This window comes from Spermophilus citellus (assembly GCF_964194105.1).
Source record: "Spermophilus citellus genome assembly, chromosome: 11".
Classification (NCBI taxonomy): domain Eukaryota; kingdom Metazoa; phylum Chordata; class Mammalia; order Rodentia; family Sciuridae; genus Spermophilus; species Spermophilus citellus.
Window position 1 is genome coordinate 104594822 of NC_138192.1, and position 20019 is coordinate 104614840.

Consider the following 20019-nt stretch of genomic DNA (forward strand, 5'->3'; position numbering starts at 1 on the left):
TAACAGGCAAGCCCAAAGATCATCATATGTGGGATAAATATATTGAGGAAATGAGAATTAATTTCTTCAAAAATCTAGTAGTCATAAGTAGTGAAGAAAATTCTATTATTAAGCCATTTGTCAAAAACTATTTGTGTCCACTGTGTCTCCAGCTCCATCTGTAATCACTAGAGAAATAAAAGAAATAGTATCTGGTATTCAAAAATGACGTCACCCACTATTGGCAAGGACGGAAGGAAATAGGCTCTCTAATACCCTATAGGGGGGAATATAAATCATTAGGACCTTTTTTAAGTAGGGCAATTTGGCAATAAATATTAAAAAGAGTGTGAATGAAACATTAGTTAGAATATTGTGGGAGAATGGCAAATAACTAGAAATCTCTTAAATGTCCAGCCATAAGAGATTAGGAGAACAATGATTTCTGGAAGACTATTCATTGATATGAAAAGATGCTCACAGTATGTTAATCAATAAAAAAATACAAACATTAGGAACAATATAAATTTACTTAAAATAGAGGGAAAACCCAGTAGAAACTACAACAAGAAAAAAGTGTTTATTGCAGAGTGGTATGATTATGATCCTTTCTTTAATTTCTTTATCTTTAAGCAGTTAATCTGTGTTTTTTAATTGGCAATTAAAATGAGTGAACTAAATCAATATTTATAAAGACAAATTGATCTTCAAAAGAATGTTGAAGAAAACAACATGCCAAGTACATATTATTTAGTAGAAAATGAAGTTAATTTGAATTTAAAAAAGATCTATTCATTCAAGAAATTTTGTTTATGAGACAGGAACGCATAAAATAACCAGAAAATAACTAATTTTAAAGCTATGATACAGTCTTACTAGGAATTAGAAGAGGGAAATTGACTGGCTGGGAACAGTTTAAGATGACTTCATGGAAGAAGACTTAGCTAGAGCTTAGAATCAGAATACCAAGACGAGAAACACAGTTAGTGGTGATGAAGGGCCTCACATGGCCCACACTAGAGACAATTCACTTTTCTCATTCTCACATTAACAACTGCAGAACATTTGACCTTTGCCTATAAATTTATTTCTGCTTCTTCATGCAAGTGGATTTTATATACCTTCTGCAGTATATGTGTGTGTGTGTATGTGTGTGTGTGTGTAGTATATATGCTACATATAGTAGTAAATGAAGTATATTACACATGTTTTGTAATATTAATAGTTGTTATTTTAGTTGTTTTTTAGGAGTAGCCCTTTTGGAGGAGCATTTTATCTGCAAAATCTATGGAATTGGACATTTTCAGATATTTATTTGGAACAAATACAAACTATTACACAAGAACCTTGTCACGATGACCTGAACCTTTGCAAATGTTCTGATGTCTACACCAGTCACACCACAAATGAATTTAACCAACCAAAACTCAGCAATTCTCTGATTACGCACTTACAGAGTGCTATTTTTAAGCCAGCTTTTCATATGATAACTAAACTGCCAATAGTAGTCATTAGTTGAACATATTAATTGAAAAAGTGAAAGACTTGTGTGTAGTGCCTAAAACTGAATTCAAAAGGTTATGCCCATCTCAAAAATACCTGCAATGAGGAACACAAGACAGAAAATGAATTTCTATCCAGGGTTCCTTTAGAATTGGTATTTAGATGTGGAGTTGTCACTATAAAGAGAGGAAAGCATTCTAGAAGGGGAATGGTGTGGCAAATGTATGAAGCAATAAGTAGGTACAGGTGATTTTTAGTAAACAATAGGGAAAATTGTCTTATTAGAGCTGAAAAGGTCTGTTGAGGAATATGAGATAAAAGGAATGTAGATGTTGAAGGCCCTTGGGACTAAGCAGGTTTGAGAAGCAAGGCAGTAGAATAAGTGATTAGCCCACTCTTGATGCATTTTCCCAACTCCTTTGTACTCTGTTTGGAATATCCTTTTCCCCTTCTCTGTCTGATATTACAGTTCAGCTGTCTCCTTCTTTATCTACAACTTTATCTACAATGAAGCTATTTTCTGTATTCTGTGTGTTTCCAGAAAACTATGCATATTGGTTCTACAACTTTTTGTGCAGGTGTCTGATTTTTCTGTGACCATGAGTTTCTCAAAGGGCAGACAGATTGACTTATTCATATGTGTGTTTTCTCTAGCACCTCTCATGGGGTCCTCCACATAGAAAAGTTCAGCGATATTTGTCAAAGTAAAGGAAGACAAGAGACACGGGTAAGAAAAGAAAATTTTGGCAACACTTTGAAGAATAGGTTGGAGTGGGCTGGGGATATAGCTCAGTTGGTAAGTGCTTGCCTTGTTTGCACAAAGCCCTGGGTTTGATTCTCAGCACCAAAAAAAAAAAAAAAAAAAAAAAAAAAAGAATAGGTTGGAGTGAGGGGAAAAAATTGGAAGGAATTCATATTGATACAGATATGAGTAATAAAAAAAGGGAAAGTAGGGACACTGAATTGCACTTGGAAAAATTGGTAGGCAAAGATGACAGTTTGGACAAGGGTAAGAGGAGTGGAAGAGTTCAAGATACTCCAGGGTTTCTAGGCAGGAAGAATGTTGAAAGCAGAAAACTGATAGCATTGCTAAATCAACAGATAAATACTGAATTCCTGTCAAGTTCAAAGCCCTATAATGAGTGACAGGGAGGCCACAGAGTATAGTCAGAGCCCTTTAGAACTCTTCAAAGTCTCCTTACCATAAGGGAAGCTGAGGACGTGAGTTCAGTTTTGGACAAGTTGTATTTGAAGTGAAGAAAATAAAAAACTGGATCATCCTCAAGATTAAGAATTGTGCCCTTTTTTATTGTTTAATATCCTGTCTCTCCACTGTCACAGTAGTAGATTGCTGTATTACTTTCCTAGGGTTATCATAACAAAATACTTCAGACTGGATGACTTAAACAACAGTAATTTCTTTTCTTACAATTCTGGAGGATAGAAGTCTGACATTAAGGTATGGATGGGCAGACATGATTTCTTCTAAAGCCTCTTTCTGTGGCTTGGGGAAGGCCATCTTCTTCCATGTATCTTCACATGGTCACCTCTCTGTGCAAGTATATGTCTGGTGTATGTCTTTGTGGACTAATTTCTCCTTATAAGGGAACAGTTATACTGGATTAGGGCCCAATTTACTGACCACATTTTAATTTAATTGCCTTTTTTTAAAGACCTGATCACTAAATACAGTCACATTCTGAGGTACTGGGGATTAGTGCTTCAACATATGAATTGGGGGGGGGGCGGGGGGGGGGGAAGGCACAACTCATGACAGTTGTCCAATAAATATCTATTGAATTGAAGAGACTGTATTAAACAAATAAAGGTTGAAGAGGAAAGTAAACACACATGATGAACATAAAAAGTGGAATCACATGCACACATATACATGTATATTACATACAATAAATGGCTCATAGATATTGCAATGCATAATGTATTCAATGACATTACATGGTATGTTTAATGCACTGTTACTCATTAACAATATATGTATTATGATTTGGATATGAACTGTCCCCCAAAGACTCATGCATAGAAGGCTTGGTCCCCAGGGTAGCAATGTTCAGAGGTAGAGCTTTTGGAAGGACCATGAGGTATCCATTGATGCATTCATTATTTGAATGGATTATTGGGAGTTGAAGGAAACTAAAGGAGGTGGAACTTAGTTGAACAGAGTGAGTTCTTGGAGTTGTGTTCTTGGGGACTCTATCTTGTCCCTAACCCCTTCCTCTCTATTTCTCTCTCTCTCCGAATCCCATCTGCTAATAAGTGAGCAGCTTTTTTTTTTTTTTTTTGCCATACCCTTCTGCCTTGATATTGTGCCTCACCTCAAACCAAAAGCAGTTGAGCCACAGATCATGGACTAAAACCTCTGAAACCATGAGCTAAAATATATCTTTCCTCCTTGAAGTGGATTTACTCAGTTATTTTGTCACAGCAACAAGAAGCTGACTAACAGAAAATAATTCAGTGTATCATGCAAAATTGTTATGAACTTGGTATACTAATGAAATCTTTCCATAACCCCTCTGCACAGCTATCTGTGACTCCTGGTTTTAGATAATCTGTATCTCAGATTTTCATTGAGTAAATGTGCATTTTTAGTATATCTCTGAAGAAGTAACAAATGGTGTTTAATCTGTAAAACACAATTAAGTATTATCTGGGTTTCCAGGTTTAATGGCCAACATGAATATATGCAATGTTTAGATAAATGTACTTTGGGTGTGCCGCAGTCTTGGCTGGGCACAAAATCACGAGCCACTCACAGCTTTGTAGATTCAAACAGCAATTCTTTATTCCCGAACTCACACCAGCCTCTACACACACGTTCTGGGGAAATCCAAGTTCTGCCACACAATTCACGTCCCAAATACTTTCTCAATTCCACGAGAACTCAATGGGAACTCGGGCAGCAGGATACACCCTATTCCCAGCAGCAATAACCTTAAACCTGGAACTGCCTTAAATCCAGATTGTCCTAAACTGGGAACGCCCTAAACCCAAATTATCCTAAACCGGGATACTTCCTAAAACCCGCAGGATACACCCTAAACCTGGATCCACCCTCGTCCTTGAGCAGGGTCACCTTTCTCAAACACACATGCAATGTCACAGCGAATGTACAAGGCAAGTCCATTTCCACGAGTCCTTCCTCTAAGCAACATGGGGTACGCTGGCAAGGAAATTTCGATGCGTCATTCCTACTTGGCAATGGCCCTCACCATGGGTGGAAAGTTTTGAAGTCCTATTATTTTACTAAAAGCAATTTTAGATTATCCTGCTATTATATACTTACCATTTAACACTTTTTTTCCTTTATAATTGATCTAGGGGATTGATGAACAAGTTAAGAAATTGCTCTCTCCCTTTACTGCCTTGTGGTTATATTTGTGCAATTCTTTGGACAGCTTGGGAAAAGACATCTGAAAAATGTGTCATGGGAAAACAAACAAAGAAAACAGATGAATAGCTGATCACTAGAACTTTTGTTCAGTTCTTTGCTGTGAGGCAAGACCATGCCAAAAACATGACATCACCTAAGTGCTGTCGCTGAGTTCCATCAGCCATGCCTTTCGAATTTCTCTGTATGTCCCTTCTTCGCTGATCTCCCTGTTGAAACCTTCAGTGCCTCATACCAGGGTTTTGCAGTAGCCTGTGGCTTGTTTCTCTACAAATCTCTCTTCTCCTTTTGAAGCAACCTGCATAATACTCTTAATTAGTCTCTGGTACTATCAGAACAATTTTCACTATGTCCTTTTTTCTGTTAAAAACAAACCCAAAGGGTTGGGGTTGTGGCTCAGTGGTAGAGCACTTGCCTAGCATGTGTTCGATTCTTAGCAACACATATAAATAAATGAATAAAATAAAAGATCCTTCAACAATTAAAAAAGACAAAAAATGTATAATGTTTTTATTTTGAAAAGGCCTATCCCAAATCTTCATGAACAGTATGATTCTGATATTGTGGAAAACAAACAAAAAAAACCCCCAAACCCACAAATATACATATATATATCCATTCATTTTCTATTACTTTTGCAAAAATTATCATAAACTTGATTATTTAAAACAATAAAACTACTATCTCCCAGTTCTCAAGCTCAGAAGTTTAAAGTGATGACAGAGCTGAATTCCTTCTAGAGGCTCAAGGGGAAAATCCATTTATTTGACTTTTCTAGCTTCTTGGATCTGCCTACATTCTTTGGCTTATGGCCCCATAATCCATTTTCAAAGTCAATAGCACAGCACCTTCCTACTCTCTCTTACTCTGCCTCTCCTACATCCCTCTAATAAGGACAATTATGATTATAGTGGGATCAGCTGAAAAAACTCAGGATAAATGCTGTTGTTTGAATGCATCACCCAGAGAATTCCTGTATTGAAAAAAACTTAATCCCCAAAGCAGCAGAGCCCTCATGTTTAGTTTAACATCACTATGAAAGGGGCGGGCATGGGTGGGTTCATTCCTTTGTTTTCTTTGCTCTTCTACCTTCCACATTCCACCATGTGATAACATAGTAAGAAGTCCCTCAGAAGATGCCAACATCTTGCTTTGGACTTCCCAGCTTTGGGAACTGTGATCCAATGGACTTCTTTCCATTATAAATTACATAGTCCATGGTATTCGCTTATAGCAGTACAAAACACACCAAGGTAATAATTTTTCTTAATTACTAGTGCAAAATCTCTTCTGCCATGTAAAGTAACATACAGTTTCCAGGAATTAGGATACAGATATCTTTTTGGGAAAGGAACATCATTTTTCCACATCCATATATAGATACCTGCAAAAACATTTTATGCAAGAAAAATGAAACTATGCCAAAATATTAATCGAACAATTATCTCTAGGCTAAGAAAGTAGGGTGATTTTAATTTTTACATCTTTGTGTTTGATCAATATTTCCTGTTTTCAAAATGATCTTGCATTATTTTTATGTTCATAGAGAATGTCAACAACAAAATTAAATAAATCCTTCTACAGGGGACTCTCCTACTTCCTGAGTTTTTCCCTCTTCCCTTCTGGAGATAGCATACTTCTTTTAAAACTGCTCCTTCCAACCCAGTCTCTAATTCAACTGTGTAGTTCTGAGAACTGCTGCCAATCATGGTACCTCTTTACCAGGGTCACAGGGCATAGTACGTGATTGACAGTGATATAACCAGAGGCATTCCCACCACTTTTCCTTTGTTCCTTCCTTTCTTCTTTCCTTCACAACTAAAATTAGCAGGAAAAGTCAATTCTTTTCTGATGAAGGCACTTAGGAAAATGCAAACCAGAAAAATATTAATGATTATAGTTCTAACATCATAGAAGACATGAGAGCAAGGCAGAGATAAGGAAAGCAGAGGAAGAATCCTAGTACTATTTGCATCCTTGATTTAGGGTGTCTGAGGATCAGTTATATTTTTGTCATTTCCTAGGTTTGGATATATAAACCAATAGATTCTCCTTTCTGCCCAAATTGGTTGTTTCCATCATTTGCAACAAGAGTCAAGATTAAAATAGGAATGTTTTTAAGCCTGCAACAATCCCCTATTGCCTGTAATGTCTCAAATTAGCTCCTCTGACTTGCTTCAAAGCTGTCCACACCCCCTCCTTCACTGCCCCCACTACACTCAGCCAGCCTTCTCATCTTTTTTTTTTACTCAGTTTATGAGTTTCTTTTTGTGGCTTTGCTCTTGTCATTCGGTTTGTCTGGACTATCTTACCTCCTCTCCCTCCCCCTCCTCTCCCTCCTCTGCCCATCCATATCCTGTCCAACCTTTCCAGCTACCTCCCATTTATCTCCATGAAGCATCTCCCAATCAACCAGGGAAGGCTTCCTTTTCCGAATATTTATAATATGCAAGGCCTGCACCATGCATTTCAAGCTTATGTCCACTTTATAGGGTTCGAGTTCACTGCAAATAATCATAAACCCCATGAAGACAAGAATCCTACAAATTGTGCTCCTAGAGTTAGCTGTGCATGTCCATCAACTAAATCACAGGTCAAGCAGAAACTCAGAAATAAGAAGGTGTTGTCCTCCATAGAGGAAAGCACAGTAGAGTGGAGGACAGTTTTGTGACAGTAAGTTGTCATCCTTAGGCTGCATGCTTTCTCATCATTTCCACATAGGAAGTAAGACCTGATTGGAAAAGAAACCAGAATTATTTAGCTGGGGGCAGGGCACAGAGAAGCAAACAATCTTAACTTTTGTGATAAATTGCTATATAAAAGATAGAGTTCTTCCTCCCTAGGAATACGGACTGAGGTGAGGAATAAGCATAGACTCACATAATAAAAACACAGTCTGTCTAGACAGATTTTAAAAGTTAAGGAGTCAAAGAAATGAATTACAAACTTTGTATAATATATTTCTATGGTAGTTCTAAAATAATCTTTTGAAAACATATGTGATTTTGTCTAAAGATAAGGAGTTGAATAAGATGACCATAAATACGTCCTTACAACCCTTAAGAATCCATTTTATAAAATTTTAATCCTACGGGGATATAGCTCAGTTGGTAGAGTACTTGCCTGGCATGCACAAGGCCCTGGGTTCAATCCCCTGCAACACACACACACACATACACACACACACACACTCACACACACTCACACACACACACACACAAATTTTAATCCTATACAGAGGAGAGATATATTTTAAATGACATTTAAATATCATATAGAAGCTTTTATCATTTTCTCCGTGAAAGGAGAGTCTTATTTCAAACACATCCAAAGATAAGTTTAAAAACCTTTGCCTGGTCTATTTATCTGCTTTCTTCCAAGGCAAAACTTAACTATGCTCAGATATAACTCTATTTCTGCCTTTGGAATTATATCTGCCTTTTTGTATGGAGTGGAAGTATAAATGTTGAGTCCAAATCAGGTATTAAAAACACTGAACAATATTCCTTGCTGGAACAATGACAGCCTTTCCCTAATTATATGACCACAAGAACAAAACAGAGCTCAACTCTGTATAGTACTGGATATCAGGACCAGGAGAGCACCAACGATACACCCCAGCCATAACCAGGGGCAGAGTAGGATGAGTGGGTAGAAAACAGCACTTTTAGGGCAAACTGTTCTGTATCACATAATAATGGGAGACACATGACATTATACACATTTGTCAAAATCACAGGATGTACAACACAAAAAGTAAGTCCTAAGGTAAATGATAGGCTTAGTTAACAATGTGCAACACTGCCTCATCTCTTGTAACCAATGTACCACATTAATGAAAGATGTGGGGAACAGGCAAGAAAGAGTTAAGGCAATGTGTGGGAACTCTGTACTTCCCACTCATTTTTTTTTTCCGTAAACTTAAAACGGCTTTAAAATTAATCTATTCATAGTGGGTGCGGTGACCCACACCTGTAATCTCAGTGTCTTGGGAGGCTGAGGTAAGAGGATCACTAGTTTAAAGCCAGCCTCAGCAAAAACAAGGTGCTAAGCAACTCAGTGAGACCCTGTCTCTAAATAAAATACAAAATAGGGTTGGGGATGTGACTCAGTGGTCAAATGCCCTTGAGTTCATTTCCTGGTCCCCCCTACCAAAAAAACAGTCTATTCTTTAAAAAGTTATGCAAATAATTAATTAGTTCTTATGAAAAAGAAGGTACATATACAATAATAATATTTCTCTTTGATAAGAATATTACACATAACCAATAGCTATCTGTAATAAATTATTTCCCCAGTTATTTAAATATCCAAGAAAATCTTATGTCTGTAATGATCAGAGTATTATCAGAAATAAATTAAACTTGAAGCTGTGAACATTTTTTTTTTGTGTGTGTGAATTTGCTTACTTACTATGACCCAGCACTGGGGACAACATCAAATCATCCTCCATAAGTAATTAAAACTACTTGTGGTGAATTTTCCCTTTTCCTTTCCTACTTCTATTTTTACAGCAACAACTCATTATTTATGTTGGCCTTAATTCTGGAGAGAAAAACCTCTATTGTCATCCCTGCTGGATTATGATAGATAGTAGTTGATACTTTCATTCATTGTTCTTGTTGTTACACTGCCCTTTAGAGCCTGAACAAATAGTGGGCTTACCAAGGCTCCGGAAAGAAGTCCCTTCAGACCCTTGCTTTTATGGACTTCACAGTCTACTGCAGAAGTTGGACACTGAGTTAGTAAAGGCAAGTTGAAGGGTTCTAAGTGTGCATTTAACAGGAAATAAACTTGGGAAATGAATTTTGTCTGTGAATGGAAGGAACAAATGAATGGAGGAATGAAATGATTGCTCAATGAATAGGAAAGCTTGAGGAAAGAGAAAGAGCTGCAGAGTTCAATGACACTGGCACACTGAAATCTTCATGTGTATTTCATGATCACATTCCAAAATGAGTACAGCTAGTTCTTACCTATGATTCGTCACAGTGAACAATACTAGATGTTTCTGTAAACTGTTGTTGGAGAAAAGCACCTCTATGCTTTTTCAGCAGGGGAAGAAGGTATATCTTTCTTTCCTGTGCTTTCAAGCACCTACCATTTTTTTTTTTTTTATTCTGGCTATGAATCTCAATCCTTAAACTCTCATGTGTGAAAAAAATATGTTTCTTTGTCGTTATTGTTTTGAAATTAATTTTCATCGAGTGTCCCTTCCTTGAGGTAAACCAGAAATCCAACGTCAGTCGTTTCTGGGGTTTTCCCTTTTGTTCCCAGCCCCCTGCCAGGGAAGTGCAGTGGTATCCCACAGCCACAAAGTGAGGGGAAGTCCTGTCCATCGTCTGCCCACACTGGGTTCCTGGGAAGCTCTTGCTGTCTTCGTCCTCAGAGTTCCTCAGATCCAAGGACTGTGCTGCTTTCATGTCACCCCTGGGGACTGGAGTCTTTGGTGAGCTAGAAATGCCTGGACATCTCCGGGTACCACTAGGGGAGAAAAGGTAGAAGGACGTGGGTGTACAGATAGATGTCCTGTCACTTTCAAAGCATATCAACCCTCTCCACCAGAGGCAAAAACAGTTCCCTTTTCCCTTTAGGGGATTCAGCACAGACTTTTCTGTGGGTAGGAGGTTGGAAATAAAAAACAAGAAGAGAAGTATCTTGCAGGCAATTTCTGCTTTCCTCTTTGTCATATATTAATATGCCCTGAGGCAAAGAAGCTCGGGGGGGGCCTTCTACCTTCTAACTATGGGACAAGGAAGAGGAAAAAACACGGAGGAATCCATAAATAAGTAGGTCAAAAACTTCATCCTTGCATACAATCAGGTTGCTCACACTTGCTGAACTAACAGGAAGAATATTTTGCCTGTAGAATTAATGCAAGGGTCAATCACCAGTAAGCCACTCAATACCTACACCTGGTACAAAGTCTACAACATTTTAGGAGTATGAGCACTTGTAATCTGGGTCAATTTCTAAAGTTAGAAAATTTCAATAGTGACTGTCCATCAAGAGCCTGACCTTCCCTTACAAAATGTTGATGAGAATGTGATTTAGCAAGTTACAATTATATTGTAAAAAGAATCATTGAATGATTTATAAATTATCTCCCATGTATTTATTTATTTATTTATTTTAGAGAGAGTGAGAGAGGAGAGAGAGTGAGAGAGAATTTTTAATATTTATTTTTTAGTTCTCGGCGGACACAACATCTTTGTTGGTATGTGGTGCTGAGGATCGAACCTGGGCCGCACGCATGCCAGGCGAGCGCGCTACCGCTTGAGCCACATCCCCAGCCCCTCCCATGTATTTATGTTTAACTCACGTTCTCTGATTTTTTTTGTTCCTTAATTCAGTAAAGAACAAGGAAAATCACTACCAGTCGTCTCATCAGTGATATATTTGCAACTTCTGTAATAACCTCTGCTCTATAATTATTGCTTTTATTTTCCTAGAAGCTCATAAGTTGACAAAGGGAAACACAGGAGTTTCCATTTTGTCTGGAGATTTTGTATTCTCTGTTCCTCTGCTCCAGTTTTGGCTACATTTATGCATGTGATAGCAATGTTAAGAAGTTATAATTAGAATGTCATGGTAATGTAGGATGAGTAAGATATATGTACACACACACACACACACACACACACTCCAGAGCTTCTTAGCCGTTGCCACAACAAATAATGAGAACCCACAAGGACTTCTTTTTGTATTTGAAGGGCCATCCATGTTGAATATTTGTCAAAGTTCTACTCTGTACCAAGTAAAAGAAGTAAAAGGTTTTTTCCCCTTAATTTTGTCATTTTTTTTAAGAGAGAGTGAGAGAGGAGAGAGAGAGAGAGAGAGAGAGAATTTTTAATATTTATTTTTTAGTTATCGGCAGACACAACATCTTTGTTGGTATGTGGTGCTGAGGATCGAACCCGGGCCGCACGCATGCCAGGCAAGCGCGCTACCACTTGAGCCACATCCCCAGCCCCCAATTTTGTCATTTTTTAATTTACATTTTATGCTTTTATATTATGAACAAAAAATGCATTTTCCTTTAAGTATTATCCAAAGGGACAATGACCTTCAGTTAAATATCAGTGGTTGTTTAAACTGCTCATTCCTTAGTGAGATCATATTTCTTTAAGATTAGTCTAGAGAAAAAAAATACATGTATCTGCCACCAATTATCCATGTCTATATGTTATGATTCATAGAATCAGGGACATTGAAATTGAATACATGGAAGGCTAATAAAAAAAGGATTTTAGTTCTCAGTGCAATGGAAGAATATGCGCTGGATTCTTTCCCAAGACTATGAGATGAAGGAGAAAAATATTTTTTTTTTCAAGCGTTCTCCAAGCAGTATAGCAACTGAAGAAAAAAAATCATCTACACAAACATTTTTATCACATAGAAACATGTACTCTTAGGATGTCATATAGAACAAAGAATTACCAGTGGTTCCCTCTGGATTTTTGGCTTTGCCTAATCTTCTCTTACTCTAATCCATGTCTATCAAGTAGACCTGAGCATTTATTCACTCAGAAAAACTTATTGAGGGCCTCCCATGTATTAAGTATTTTCCTACAAACCTAAGAGCAAATGCAGCTTAGGGCTGAAATGCTGAATTGTGTCTCCAAGCCACATAGGACATTCAGCCCTACTGACCAGCTTGGCTTGGGGAAGTTGTGATTGGTGGTGGTGGGGGCGGGAGTGATCAGAGTTTCAGACCTGACATAAGATGGGTGCTTAGAGGGTGAGCTCAGCTAAAGCAATGAGAAGTTGTTCATTCAATGAAGTCATCTCCTGAGAGTAAGAGCTAAGCAGTCATGTTGAAGCAATTAACAGAACTCTAGGCAGGTGGTCAATAGTAGAGAGGCCAGAAAGCAGGTAGTATTGCCCTGGTATGGGTCTAGGGTTCTGGATGCTATTTCATTTTCTAAGAGCAATATGGGTCCAGGTCTTGAGTACTAGAGTAGGAACTACAAAAATACCATTGTTTGCCACCCAAATCTTCCCCAGTCTCTTTCCCTAAGTATTGGATCATATGACCTAGGAGAAGGATAAAGGGTCTAGCTTGGGAGTCTTGCAGGCAGAACAGCAATAAAGTCTATGTCTTCCATTGTCTAATTTCTCTTAAAATTTCATCCCATTGTTTGGGAGTTCCAAGATTATATCGTCCATCACATAAACCAAAATAGTAAATACTATTTTTCTGGAGTTCTCCAAAAAAAAAAAAAAATCACATAGTTTAATCCTCTACTGAAAAGTTGATTAAAATGTCTATTAAAGTGATCGATTTATATTATAAAATGGCTTAGGAAGGTGAGACAGAAAAATCACAAATTCAAAGCCAATCTCACCAACTTAGCAAGACCTAAGACCTTGTATAAAAAAAAAAAAGGGTGGGGGGGAACAGTGGGTGCTGGAGATGTAGCTAAGTGATAGAGCTCTCTTGGGTTCAATATCCAGTACAGGAAACAAATTACAAAAATGGGGTGTCAAGAGATCTTATAGGACTAACACCTATGAAGGCTGTGATTGGTACAAAGTATGACAATAATATGAATATTAGTGAAAAAAACTGTTTAAGAATGGTTAAAATTAGTCTTAAATCAATTGTGATTTTTTTTTAGTTGTTGATGGACATTTATTTATTTATATGTGGTGCTGAGAATTGAACACAGTGCCTCACACATGCTAGACAAGTAAGTGCTCTACTAATGAACTACAACCCCAGCCCCCAATCTAATTATTAAAAAGTAGAAACATTATAGTAAGCAGTAGGTATAAGATGTAGGAAAAAAGGCTGATTATTTGAATATATAACTAAAATTATACTGAAATTAATCAAGACACTCTGGGAGTCCACAATAGATATCCAGAAAGCTTGGGGAAAGGAATGGTTAAAGTAAGGATTGAGAGGTGAGGATATAGCCTGTGTTGGAGGGATCACGAAGAAGGTCTAGGAGACAGAGCAATCCTGAGACAGACTGGGTTCTATTCTGAACAGATGACCACTTTCTTGAATTTGGATATTCCTGATATCAAAGTTTCAGGTCTATCCGAAGAACACTCTGATCTACTGATCTGGGTTACCCAGAGTACCATAAAGACCTCATCCACTGGATAGAACCTGGGATGCAAATTTTCTGTAATAAAATCCAAGTCTTACTGAGGTTTTGTTCCTAGAAAGTCTGACTTAGTTGGTTAACTTTGTACACATGCATAGTCCTTTTGTTGTTAAAGAAGACTTATTCTATTTCAATCTTGGTTCCTTAAACTGTGTTTTCCCAAGAGCTTTTCAGACAACATTCAGGCATTGACCAAATAGTTGACATTACTCAGAAATCTGATCAGGCAACATGAATGAACAATGGAGGCCTTAGATTCTGGCCTAATTTGGAGCTGCATAGAAGTGACCATTTTTTTCAGGGAAATAGAGTAAGTTGGTTGAGATGGCTTGTCTTCCACCTATCAGAAGAATCTTCCTCAGTCTAAAACTTGTTCCTTCAAGGACAGGAACAAAGATTTAGCTCAACAGGAACTCTGCTGAATTTATCATATAGGAGAATAACTTCATTCAGAGTGTGTGTAGGCCATTGCAGAGTCCCTCTGTCCCCATAAAGATAGCTTTATCTGCTTGATTGTGCCTGAAATTCTATCCCTTGAAAACTCTTTACTTTAGTAATTAAAAAAACAAAAACAAAAACAAATAATCCATAGCTGAAGAGGCATTAACTGAAACTCATTCAAACCAGTGTAATAAGCCAATTAATCATCAAGACTAAGTGACTGATTTGGGGGAAGCCATTGGGTCCTTGAAGTAGAGGAGGCCTACACAGGGTCATGGGGTGGAGAGGCTACATGAAATAGGAAGACTAGGATGAGTTGGGGGAGATGAGGACTCTAAAGGCAAAATGTCATTTATTCCCCTCAAGAATAATCAAGTTGCATAATGCATACTTCTCATAGTGTAGAGTATGTGTATGTTTGGGATTAAAATCTGGCCAACATAAAAGCTGTTCCATAGACAGGATAAGTCCAGGTTTGCATAATAAGTTATTATTTAATTATTGTTAATAACTATTTCCATTAATTAAAATAATGATAATACAAATGTACATATGACTACATATTACTTATGACAGAAACATACAAAATATGCAAATTCAGATGATTTACCCAAATTGTTGCATTAATCTCTTCCTCAAATAGGAAGAAGCTGAAATTCTATTATCTCTCCTCATATTTGCAATGACCTGTCTCCATTTCCTATTACTTATTAGAAACTTGCCATTAATACAAACTCAGGAGCTTTTATTTTCTATTTCAATATCTAAGTAAACATTTTTTTCTATATTGTAAAGCAATGTTCTTTTTTATCAGGAAATCGTTGTGCTTTCTGAATTTGATGTAGAAGCTAACAACAAAAATTTGAATATGTGAGCGTTCCATTGAAGTAAGTTGAAATTTGGCTGATATTGTTTTTTCTCCTGAATATTTGTCATGTGCTATAGTCCTGATTTAAAAGAATAAGATTTTATAGCTAGAAAAAAACTTAGAAAAGAGAATCCTAAATTAAAATTTATAGATTTTTTTCCCATTAAAGTACACTTAGACTACTGAAAAGAACAATTTGATTTTGTGAGAAGTCTGAAATTAAGACTCAACATGTTTATAGGCATTGTTTTCAAGTGCTCTGGCACAGTTGGCCAGGTGTCCACCAAATTTTTTCTCCCTTCTAGGGTGAAAGCTGTTGTTGGAACATGGCTGCTTCCCAGCTTCCCTTGCATCTAGGTATGGCCATGTGATAGTTCTGGCCAGTGGAATGTGAGCAGGAATTACCCTTGTTTCTTCTGGGACAAGATTTTTAAGAAGATGTGTGTTTTTTTCTATCTGCAATCTCCTTTTCTTCTTCTTTCTCCCCCATCTGAATAGAAACACATAAAAATTGGGCTTCAGAGGAGTGAGAACCTTAAATGCATAAAACCTAGTCCCCAAATCACCATGTGGAAGAAAACTGCTGCTAACCAAAGTGTGAGAGCAAATAGATCCCCAAATATATAATAACTATGAGATAATAAGTTTGTTAGTGTCGTTAGTGTTACCTTATCAGTGCAAGTACCCTTATTATTGTCTTTTATCGAAAAATTCCATTAAGAAATTTTGCTGGACTTTTATTGAGTATGAATAGATACAGTTACTTTCATTAACAACACCACTTGGACACAGATTTTTTTAAGAAAAATGCAGTAAAAAATACATAACAAAAATTTATCTTCAACTTTTAATTGTGTATTATTGTTAACTATTTGCATGTTGTTGTATAACAGATCTCTAGAACATCTTCATCTTGCACAAAAAAGTGTATTTAAAACTATACTTATTGACCAACAACTGGACACTGATTTTAAGTCTTCAATTTAAAAATTATGTCTTTAAATTTTTTAAAAAAATTTTTGGCAGTACTGGGAATTAAACTCAAGTCCTTGAGCATGCTAACAACTCTACCATTGAGCTACTTCCCTAGTCCTTTTATTTTATTTTAAGACAGGGTCTTGCTAGTTGCTATCCTCTTGCAGGAGGTGAAATATTTTCTTGAAGTCTTAATTTCAGTACAGGCATGGCACAGCATTTAACATTGCATAGCTCTACCTATGTGTCAAACACTGTTCTAAGTGGTTTTTTTTAATAGTGTCTCATGAACTTACTTTTAAATTAATTAATTAATTATAATTAGGTGTATATATGACAGCAGCATGCATTTTGATTCATTGTACACGATTGCAGCACAACTTTTCATTTCTCTGGTTGTACATGATGTAGCATCGCACCATATATGGAGGCATACATGTACATGAGATGTTCATCTCATTCCATCATCTTTTCTGTCCCCATACCCTCTCCCTACACCTCTCTCCTTCCTTTTGCCCAAAGTTCCTCCAGAGAGGAACTCAATTCCTTCCTTTTTTGGGGGGGATTGGCTTACTTCGCTTAGCATGATATTCTCCAACTCTATCCATCTATCTGCAAATGCCATAATTTTATTCTCTTTTAATGCTGACTAATATTCCATTGTGTATATACCAAGTGTTTTTTAATATATGGTATTCACCTAACGGCAACAACCAAAAAATGTACAAGACTTCTATGGGAGGAAAAATAAGACTGTATTGACAGGTAAACTCCCTTTTCTACATTCAACCTTGGACTGATTATTTCATATTATGATTCTGAAATGAATCTTATTATTACATAAAGCTTAATATAAAGAAGAATGTTTAAAATAATTACAAGATTTATTATTAATATAAATGTTAGTTCAAATAGACACATAGGCTGGGCATGGTTGCACACATCTGTAATCCCAGTGGCTTGGAAGCCTGAATCAGAAGGATCTCAAGTTCAAAGCCAGCCTTAGCAATTTATCAAGGACCTAAGCAACTTAGGGAGACCCTGTCTCTAAATAAAAAATAAAAAGGGATGGGAATGTGGCTCAGTGGTTAAGCATCCCTGGGTTCAATCCCCTGGTACCCACCCCTAAAAAAAAAACATGTGGTTTTGCTATTTCTGATATTTTACTGTTTCTGGTGGAAACTACACTGGTTTTTTCTCACTGATTTCTTAATCTGTGCTGCCACAGAACATTAATGTGTCTGCCCTGGACTCAGGCATCTGTTAAAAGAGTTTGTGAATGGAGTGATTATAACATAAGATCAATCTTCATCCAGAAAGCATATCAAAGGGATACTAATGGACCTTCATCTACAATAGGATTTTTATCCTCTGCATGATGACTCTAAGACTACTCTCTAGCAAGGCAAAGAAACAGGACTGTCCCTAAAGACAAGAAATGAATGGTTTCAAACCACCAGTGCACTCTCCAAATCACACACAAAAAAGTTATTCTAAATGCACCATCACAGCTCTCTGACTTAGTTGCATTTTCTAAATCAGTAGCGTGGGGTGGAGAACCTTCAACTCCCATGTATAAGTTTAGATCAATCTCCCGTTTCAGATTCCCACCTTCTCCCTTTGATTTTAACCTCCCAGAACAAGGCTCTCTTTAATATTTTGCCCTCCTGCTCATCTGCCTTCCTTTATTCTTATATTACCTAAGCTACTTTATAAATTCTGCTCACCCTCCTATCAGTGTTAAAAGCTTTAGTCTCTTCCTGGATCTCTGAAATCTCCTCTTTTTAGTCTAAGAGCTGGCACCCCGAAGCTCTCACTCCCAAGCTCAGCCCTACCTGGTGTCAGGTCTGGGAGAATTGAAAGAGCCCTAGGTCAGTATCTAGACAACTGCCCTTAAGTCAGCTTTTCTGCCAATACCATTCTCATATTCACCAGGTTATCTATTCAGGAACCCACCTTTTGCCATACTCCCTACCATGTGCCAGGCACAGTGGGAGGTGTTGGAGATACAGCACACCCAGAGACAATGAGGCTTTTCTGTCTAGAAGGGTATGTGGGCAAGTTGGCTAGCATCACTGTAGGGTGGTAAGTAATGTGATGGGGGCACACACAGATGCTGGTGGCGGGAGCTCAGAGATACAGCAACCTTGGGAGTATGTGTGTGGGTACAGGAAGAAAAGGCATCCAGAGAGTGGATTTATGTACAAAGCCCTGAAGAATGATTAGGAGTTATCTTGGCACATGGGGTAGAAATGAGTGTGTGCGTTTGTGTGAGTGCGCGCACACACATAAAGCCAGAGAATAAGCAGAGCTTGGCTCCTTCTAGGAACTCTAAGTAGCTGTTTGGCAGTAAAACATAGTAGGTATAATTATGATCTCAAGCCAAACCACTTGAATTCGGATTCTGCTGTGGTCTTGGTCAGGGTGGGGTTTTTTTTGCCTCAGTTTCCTCCTATGTAAAAGAGGAATGACCAAAGAACATGCCGTACAGGATTGCTAGGAGGAATCAGAAACCTAATATGTACAAGTGCTTAGAATGGCACCTGGCGCATGACATAACAATAGGGATTTGTTATTAAGTCCAGTGTCAATGAAAGATAGGGAGTAGCCAAACAAAGTCTTTGTGTACTGTGGTAAGACATTTGGACTTTAAAACCATTCACTGAATCCCTCTTGCCCTCAGGACAAACAGGGAAATTACGTTACTGGATTGCTGCTTTAAACGGATCAACTGCTGAAGTGGAGGCTTCTGTTTGGAGGGGTCTGGAGGAAAATCTGTTCTGTCTATAGCATCTGCTGGGAAAATGATGGGCTTTCCATCCATTCTCTATGCCACTGAGTGGTCACCAGGGAAGGGGATGCCCCAGAGAGCAGGATAGGCTGGGACAATGGCAGCTCATATATTGGCCTTTGAGAGGCCTGTGGATGCAAGTGTAAATGTCTCCTAAGGAGCTGGTAATTTAGTCCTGAAGTCAAGAGTAGGGAAGCCAGCACCAAGAGCATGCTTGAAATCCTAGGAGTACAGATAAGATCATCCAGGAAGGCTGAGTAGATTGAGAAAAGCAGAGGATCTAAGAACTCAGGGAAATATCATCAATGAAGAAACAGGAAGAAGAAGAAGAACCCTTGAAGGATATTGAAGAGTAACAAGAGAGGCAGGAGAAAATCCAGAAGTGCTGGTATCCTGTAAGTCAAAGGAAAACACTTGAGAAGGCAGGTGTAATCAAGTGCCGGATGTTGCTGAGGCAGCACATGATAAGATAGGAATGAGAGAGACCCATCTGTGATCAGGAGGACTTGGCCAGAGGGGTTTTAGTGGGGATGCTTGGCAGGAGCCAGGTTGGAAAACCCTGAGGGTGAGCTGGAGGTAAGGGATGGAGAAGAGCGAGTCCCAGAGAGAGAAAAGAATCCAGAGGGCTAGATTCAAGAGGACAGTGAATTTGACAGACTAGTGAATTCAAGACATTTAGAAGTAGATGTGGAATGTAGTGGTTAAAGGCATCTGTGGGGCAGAGAGCCAGCTTTATCTGTGGTAAAGAGCCAGTAGAGAAAGAAGATGGGAAGGCTGATAATTGGAGAGAAAAAAAAAAAGGCCTTAAAGGTGGGTTCAGGAGGAGGTGGGAGAGGAGCCAACCTTGGACAGGAGAAGGACCCTTCTTGCATTGGTGCAGGAGGGAAAGAAACAGGAATAGATGTGAAGGCAAGAAGATAGAGCAGTCTGAAGC